This window comes from Anoplopoma fimbria, unplaced genomic scaffold (genome assembly GCF_027596085.1).
Source record: "Anoplopoma fimbria isolate UVic2021 breed Golden Eagle Sablefish unplaced genomic scaffold, Afim_UVic_2022 Un_contig_5225_pilon_pilon, whole genome shotgun sequence".
Lineage (NCBI taxonomy): Eukaryota > Metazoa > Chordata > Actinopteri > Perciformes > Anoplopomatidae > Anoplopoma > Anoplopoma fimbria.
The window spans coordinates 1-535 of NW_026548823.1; the positions used below are offsets into that span (position 1 = coordinate 1).

General features: G+C 42.2%; 1 non-coding gene across 1 annotated transcript; it reads right to left on the reverse strand.

Moving 5' to 3' along the window:
• Window positions 1-208: 208 nt before the first annotated feature.
• Window positions 209-327, reverse strand: LOC129114617 (5S ribosomal RNA). The gene has a single exon (XR_008532597.1). It is a non-coding gene; the product is annotated as a 5S ribosomal RNA (ribosomal RNA).
• Between the last annotated feature and the right edge of the window lie 208 nt (window positions 328-535).

Sequence of the window (535 nt, forward strand, 5' to 3'; positions counted from 1 at the left end):
TAATATTTACTGTTGAAATGTAGAATACGTTAGCATAAAATTGAAAAGAAAATGATCGATGAGCTTAGGAATGATGAAAGCCATCATTTAACTGGATTTGTGTCATTTCTATACCGGCAAGTCATGATCTAGCTATTTCCTTCCCACCCTGTCGGTGTCCACTGAAAAAGCAGCAGCGCCCTCTGCTTTTTGTAAAGAGGAGTGAAAAAGCTTACAGCACCTGGTATTCCCAGGCGGTCTCCCATCCAAGTACTGACCAGGCCCGACCCTGCTTAGCTTCCGAGATCAGACGAGATCGGGCGTGTTCAGGGTGGTATGGCCGTAAGCAAATATTGTGCCTACCAAAGGGCCTTTTAAAGATACTATATCACCACGCTTTGCTCTTTCGTCTATACAGGGAGCGCCTGCAGATTGCCAGACACACTCACAGCTTTTAAATGTCAAATCAGAATGTACAAAGTGGCTATAAGGATCACAAATGTAGTGCAGTAAAAAGATTAATATTTACTGTTGAAATGTAGAATACGTTAGCATA